The sequence below is a fragment of the Leptonychotes weddellii genome, chromosome 16 (assembly GCF_054177405.1).
Source record: "Leptonychotes weddellii isolate Sample4059 chromosome 16, ASM5417740v2, whole genome shotgun sequence".
Classification (NCBI taxonomy): domain Eukaryota; kingdom Metazoa; phylum Chordata; class Mammalia; order Carnivora; family Phocidae; genus Leptonychotes; species Leptonychotes weddellii.
The window spans coordinates 49,298,166-49,304,320 of NC_138384.1; the positions used below are offsets into that span (position 1 = coordinate 49,298,166).

The 6,155-nt window shown below is 55.1% G+C and overlaps 1 protein-coding gene and 1 long non-coding RNA gene across 4 annotated transcripts in view; one reads left to right on the plus strand and one right to left on the minus strand.

Moving 5' to 3' along the window:
• Positions 1–569: 569 nt before the first annotated feature.
• On the minus strand, positions 570–6,101 carry LOC102744512 (uncharacterized). 3 transcript variants are annotated; one of them, XR_014141103.1, is made up of 4 exons: positions 5,685–6,101; positions 1,974–2,056; positions 1,479–1,605; positions 570–1,102 (listed from the first exon to the last, which is right to left on the minus strand). It is a non-coding gene; the product is annotated as an uncharacterized LOC102744512 (long non-coding RNA). The 3 variants fall into 3 exon arrangements; XR_014141102.1 differs by having other exon boundaries at positions 572–1,102; positions 1,974–2,053; positions 5,685–6,099; XR_014141101.1 differs by having other exon boundaries at positions 572–1,102; positions 1,974–2,053; positions 5,466–6,099.
• Positions 5,367–6,155, plus strand: part of SMIM17 (small integral membrane protein 17) — a 25,663-nt gene continuing 24,874 nt past the window's right edge. The window contains exon 1 of the mRNA XM_081807848.1: positions 5,367–5,529. The gene's annotated coding sequence lies outside the window, so the exon portion shown is untranslated. The remainder of the gene's footprint in view (positions 5,530–6,155) is intronic.

Consider the following 6,155-nt stretch of genomic DNA (forward strand, 5'->3'; position numbering starts at 1 on the left):
CTCCCCGGCCAGGTGGGTCTTCTGGTGGCAGGTGAGATTTCCGATGCGCCTGAAGGCCTTGCCGCACGCCTGGCACTTGTAGGGCTTCTCCCGGGTGTGAATTCTGCGGTGCGCCGTCAGCGTGGGCTGGTGCCGGAAGGCCTTCCCGCACTGCGCGCGCCGATAGGGCTTCTCTCCCGTGTGGATCCTGTCGTGCCGGACCAGGGTGGACTTGCGCACGAAGGCCCTGCCGCACACGCCGCACCGGAAGGGCCTCTCGTCGCTGTGGATGGCCTGGTGCTGGAACAGGAAGGACATCTTCCGGGAGCTGCGCCCGCACTCGCCGCAGCGGTAGGGCTTCTCGCCTGTGCGGATCCTCAGGTGGATGGAGAGGTGCGCCTTCTGGCTGAAGGCCTTGCCGCAGTCGGCGCAGCGGAAGGGCCTCGCGCCGGTGTGGATCCTCTCGCGCAGGATGAGCGCGGACGACTTGGTGAAGCGCTTCCCGCACTGCGGGCGCGGGTACGCCTTTTCGCCCGTGTGCGTCTTCTGGTGCTCCACCAGCGTCATGCTCTGCGCGATCGCCTTGCCGCACTCGCAGCACTTGAAAGGCCGCTCGCCCGTGTGTGTGCGGTGGTGGTTGAGCGGGTCGGATTTCTTGCGGAAAGCCTTCCCGCACACGCGGCACTGGTGGGGCCTGGCGCCCGTGCGGGCCCGCTGGTGCCCGAGCAGGGATGAGCGCTTGGTGAAGCGCTTGCCGCACTCGCCGCACGCGAAGGGCTTGTCCAGGGCGTGCGCGCGCTGATGCTGCGCCAGCTGGGCCCGCTGCGCAAAGGCCTCCCCGCACTCCCTGCACACGCAGGGCTCCTCGCCGCCAGGGGCTCCCCGGGGGCCCTCCCAGGCGGGGTTCCGCGGGGCACAACCGTGGGGGCCCCTCCCTTCTGGAGTTCCTGGCTGGGTGGCTCTGGGCTGATGCTCTGCAGGGGCCCCTCCTGGAGGCCCCTGGGCCTCTCCCGCCCCAGAGCGCCAGAGGCGGCTCCCTCCCAGCTCTTCCAGGGCCAGCCCGGGGACGCTCCTGCAGGCACGGCTTCCTGTGGGCCGTCCCTGTCAGGCCTGGATTCCAAATCTGAAAGAGACCCAAAACACGAATGTCACCCACGTAGCCTGCTCCCAGAGCGAGGAGAGGTGAGAGCTGGGAGCTAGGAAAGCCAAGAGAAGCCCCCTCAAGCACTTCCCAACGGTTCTAGAATAAGGCCTGATGCGCGGGTGCAGTGTCTCCTCCCCCTATTCATATGCTGAAATCCTCAACCCCAGGTGGTAATGTTAGAAGGTGGGGCCTTGAGGAGGTGAGTAGGTCAGGAGGGTGGAGCCCTCATAAATGGGCTTAGTGCCCTCCTAAAAGGGACCCCAGAGAGTTCCTCCAGCCTGCCTCCCTGCGAGGACACAAGAAGTCACTGGCCGTGAACCCGCAAAGAGGGCCCTCCCAGAATGGTTGGTCTTACCTAGTGAGCTCAGGTTCTGCAAGGTCTCCAGCATCACATCTCTGTAGAGGTCCCTCTGAGCCGGCTCCCGCTGTTGCCACTCCTCCTGGGTGAAGTCCACGGCCACGTCTTTGAAGGTCACCAACTCCTGCAACCATGAAGTCATCTGGTGCACCCAGGCCCGTGGGAAAGGTGGGGCAGGGAGCTGGCTTCAGTGGGTCATCCCCAGGAGGACCCCCTACACACCAGCCCAGCGCAGGGCACATAGTAGGTACTCAAGAGACATCAGCTGAGATTATGATGACCATTATTATTACAGGGCTGGAGTTTGAGGCTGAGACCCTGGGTTTGATGATTCTTTACGAAGACACACAGGACTCTACATAAAATCATACTTGTGACTGCCCTGCCCCAGGTGTTGGGGAGACGGGCCCTGGAGGGGACTCAGGCGGGCAGGGGCTCATTCGACTCTCTGTCCACCCATGAGAAGGAGGGCGAGGGGATGACAGTACTCACCAGGGCCTCGTCAGCCAGCAGCTGGGCGGCCATCCCTTCACTGCCCACGGTGATGGGGGACTGGTGGCTGAGTCTGGGGGCTGCTGGGGTGAGGTGGAGGGAGCGAGAGAGAGGGAGACAGTGAGGAACTAGGCCTAGCTCTGCTCTACATGCACACACCCCCGTCCCCCTTTTCTCATCCACAGGAACACCCAGAGACAGCACAGGGGCTCACACCAGGCAGACACCTGCGGTGTGGTGGAAATGGGCAGTGGAGACATGTCTCCCAGGCAGGATCAGACCCAGGCCCGCTCTGCCTACACATCCCCACCCTCCCTGACCCAGCTCATGGGGCTCTTTCCTCCATGCTGACCCAGACCTTGTTCACAAGTCTCCTTTGACACTTGTCACCCTGGGCTGAATTGATGGTGAGGCTACAGGAGCCAGATACCTGGGTTCAGATCCCAGCTCTGCCACTTACCCGCTGTGTACCTTTGGGCAAGTGACTTAACCTCTGCCTGCCTCAGTTTTGTCATCTGGAAAATGAGGATAAGGTACCCACCACACAGGGTCCTTACGAGGTTTCAAGAGGTGAGTATAAGCAAATCCCTTAAGGTAGCATGTGCCATATGGTAAGAATGTAGAAACGTTTTCATTTAATTTTTTTAAAGATTTTATTTTTTTAAAGTCATCTCTACACCCACCGTGAGCCTTGAACTCACGACCCTCAGATCAAGAGCCACATGCTCTACTGGGAGCCAGGCATCCTGTTTTAATTTTATTTTATTATCACCATCTGTATATATAACATCCCCCCCCTCCCTTAACTGGGATTCCTTTTATTCGCCTTTATCCCAGGACTCTGCATAGGATTTGGTCTACAGCAAGCTTCCCTATTTTATTATGGTCAGATACACATAACATAAAATTTACCATTTTACCAATTTACCATTTAAAGTGTACAATTCATCAGCATTGGTAGCACATTCACGCTGTTGTACAACCATCACTTCTGTCTAGCTCCAAACCAAAACATTTTCATCACCCCAAAAGGAAACCTTGTACCCCCGAGGCAGCCCCTCCCCACGCCCTCCCTCCCCCAGCCCCTCGCAGCCACCAGTCTGCTTTCTGTCTGCATGGATTTGCCTGCTCCAGAAATTTCCTATAAACGGAATCCTACACTGCATGGCTCTGTCTGGCTTCTTTCACTGAGTGTGAGGTTTCCAGGGTTCACCTATGTGATCGAGTGTATCGGGGCTTCACTCCTTCTCACGGCCGTATAATATTCCACTGTGTGAACAGACTGTTGCGATCCGTTCATCTGCTCATGGACATTTGGGTTGTTTCCCCCTTTTGGCCATTGTGAGTATTGCCGCTGTGAATATTCATGGTCAAGTGTTTATTACCTGAATCCCTGTTTTCAATTCTCTGGGGTGTATACCCGAGTGGAATTGCTGGGTCATGGGGGAATTCTGTGTTCAACTTTTCAAGGAACCACCAAACTGATTTTCCACAGCAACAATGGGCCTTAAATTAGAAGAAACTCTGAATATACAAAAGTGGAGGAGACAAGGGTCTTTTAGGTCATCTGGGGCCACAGAGTCTCAGAATCTGCATTTTTAACTGGTCCTCTTCCTCACCAGGGACCCTGACATGGCTCCAGCTTCCCCTTCAAACTCTTGTGATCCCAAACCCCAATCTGTAAAAATAGAAAACGGAGCCCAGCAGCAACCTCTGGGTGTTTACTTCTTTCTTTCTTTTTTTTTAAGATTTTATTTATTTATTTGAGAGAGAGAGCGAAAGAGTGGTGGGGGGAGGGGCAGAGGGAGAGGCAGACTCCCCGCTGGGCAGGGAGCACGACACAGGGCTCCATCCCAGGACCCTGAGATCATGACCTGAGCCAAAGGCAGGTACTTAACCGACTGAGCCACCCAGGTGCCCCTGGGTGTTTATTTCTAAATGATATACAAGTACTACAGTACAAAACATGGTATATTATGATACAAAATAGAGACTATATCTATATATAAAATATGTACTCTCTATGCATAGTACTAAATACCAAAATATAGAGGTGTATAAGGTACACACACACACATTATATATATATATATACCATACTTACAAGTATATCAGATACACACATACTCTAAAGACCATATTACCATATGTGTCTGTAAGACATAATCACAAGTAAATGCCATATGTACGCATATATAACATATATATGCACTGATATACATGACCTGTATATAAGAGGTATGGGTACTAAGTATCACATATACATTGTATGTGGTCCAATCACACACTAAATACCACATATACCTATATATATGTGACCTTTTTATCTGTGTGCTGTGGTACCAAGTACCGTATATACCCGTATATGGCATGGAATCACGCACACTAAACACTGCATACACACGTGTGTAGGACATATGTAAACTGATTATACATATATCATTGTTCTGAATACCATATGCATGGGCATGTAAACGGTTTACCACATAAACATGTATATAAGGTGTATAAACACTACCATAGATATTTACAAATAAGGTGTATATATGTACATATACTAAATACTGTATTTACATTTATAGAAGGTGTATATGTACACGCACATTAAATACCGTAAATACACTAATACACAAAACTACCCCAATACCGTATATATGTGTATGCCACTAAATACCATATTTCAATGACTCCAACAGAACATACACTGAAAAAAGGCATGATTTTACCTAAGGGGGAAAAATCTGCAATTAAACCACAACATACCATCAGTGGTAAGACACATCCTACACATCCTATTTTCGGAGATGTTAAAATGGGAGGGAAATGTGAAAAATGCGTCTTAGAATTAAAGTTGAATTGCTGTCCTTCGTGAAACGACCTACGAACGCAAGCTCTCCCACTGTCTGGCTTCACCCCGCTGCCCGGCCTGGCACACCCCATGTCGGAGATCACTGTCCTGACACAGCGCAGACCCCGGGCCCAGGCTGCCTGGGCTGGACTCGCTGCCTGCCGCTCCCTAGCTGTGTGCCTGGGCGGGTCACTTAACTTGTTTGGTCATCTGGAAGGTGAGGGACCTAAGACCCCTACTCTGTAGGGTTGTTGTGAAGTTCCTAAGTGTGGTTATTAAATTGCACTAATTCTCCCACCGTTGTGGGGGCGAGGAGGCGTTTCATTTTTGCGCCTCAGTTTCCACATCTGCAAATGGGGGGGAATCCTAGTGCGAACGGCACTGGGCTCCTGTGGGGTTCAAGGAGATAACACGGTGTCTCTCCGGTTTCCGCAGGCGTCCACATGAGCATCGCCCGGGAGTTCCAGAAGCCCCCGGCCCTCGGGCCCCGCCCCGGCGAATCCGAGCCTGTCTTCCCGGGCAGGGCCCGGGGGTCTGCACCTCCGATGAGCTCCGGGCGGCGCCGGCACCGTGGGAGGGGGACCCACGCTCCGGAGCAAGTGGACGCTCCGAAACTGCTGGCGGCAGCGCTGCCGTTACTATACCTAAACAACAGCAACAACGAGAGCGGCTCCGACGGATGGAGCTCCGCGCGCCTCCCCGGCACAGGTGCTGTCCACACCCACTGTCCGGCGGGGAAACTGAGGCACGGAGGGGCGGGATTCAGAGCCCCTTCCGGGCCCCTCCCGCGATCCGGGGTGCGTGATCCTCCCCACGACGAAAACCTGGCGGACTAGTGAACCCGGCGGGCGGCGCGGATTCACCGGCGGCCACGGGGCGGCGGCTGGGCTCGGGCCGCGGTAGGTCCCGGCGAGCACACGGTCTGCGCCTGCGCGCCTCGCCGTTCCCGCTCCGCCCCTGCACCGCGCGGGACCGCGCCCCCCTCCGCGCTCCCAGAAGCCTCAGCGTGGGAGGAGACCGAGGGGAGGAGGAGGGAGGAGAAGGGGATGGGAATAGGGGAGGAGCTTGGAGGGAGGAAAGGGGTGAACTGGAGGGAAAGGGCTTGGAGGAAGGAGGGTAGAAGGGAGGAGGATAGGGAGGGAATGAGGGGAGGGGCTTGGAGGAGGGAGGAGGGCAGGAGGGAGGAGGACAGGGAGCGGAGGCGAGGAGGGGCTTGGATGGAGGAGGGGGAGAAATGGGAGTTTGGAGGGAGGCAGAGAGCGGAGGAGCTTTGAGAAAGGGGAGGAGGGAGGAGGACAGGGAGCGGAGGCGAGGAAGGGCTTGGATGGAGGAGG